This window comes from Electrona antarctica (assembly GCF_951216825.1).
Source record: "Electrona antarctica genome assembly, chromosome: 3".
NCBI lineage: Eukaryota > Metazoa > Chordata > Actinopteri > Myctophiformes > Myctophidae > Electrona > Electrona antarctica.
The window spans coordinates 13,719,446-13,720,067 of NC_136808.1; positions in this window are offsets into that span (position 1 = coordinate 13,719,446).

Sequence of the window (622 nt, forward strand, 5' to 3'; positions counted from 1 at the left end):
TTACCACACATCAAATATCCTCTGTAGACCAAATTAAAGACTAAATTAACACGACCAAATCAAGCAACCAGGTCGTAGTTAGCGCTACATACCGCAGGGAGGGAGTTGGAAATAATAATAAAGACGAGACGTTAGGAGAGGAGGTTACCTGGTGTCTCATCAACACTGGGGTAGGAGGAGCAAACGTGTGGGTGTGTGTGTGTGTGTGTGTGTGTGTGTGTGTGTGTGTGCGCGCGCGCGCTCGTGTGCGTGCGCGTGCGCGTGCGTGTGTACACGTGCGTGCGTGTGCCGTGTGTGTTTTGAGTCGGGCCCGGGGGATAGAATAGGAATGAGAGGCAACAGCAACAATTAGGAAGTGGCCAAACCTGTAGCCTAGGAAAAAAAGTAACCAAAATGACAGACAAGTTAGGGCTTATCTCACCATATGGATTATATAGGCCTACCAGCCATGACCTCCTGACAGTACTATCAGGGGCGTGTGTGTGTGTGTGTGCGTGTGTGTGTGAGAGTGAGTGTGAGTGTGAGTGTGAGTGTGTGTGTGTGTGTGTGTGTGTGTGTGTGTGTGTGTGTGCCCTTCTTAAAGCCAACTGCCACCAATCTAGGTTTCAAAATCGACAAACAG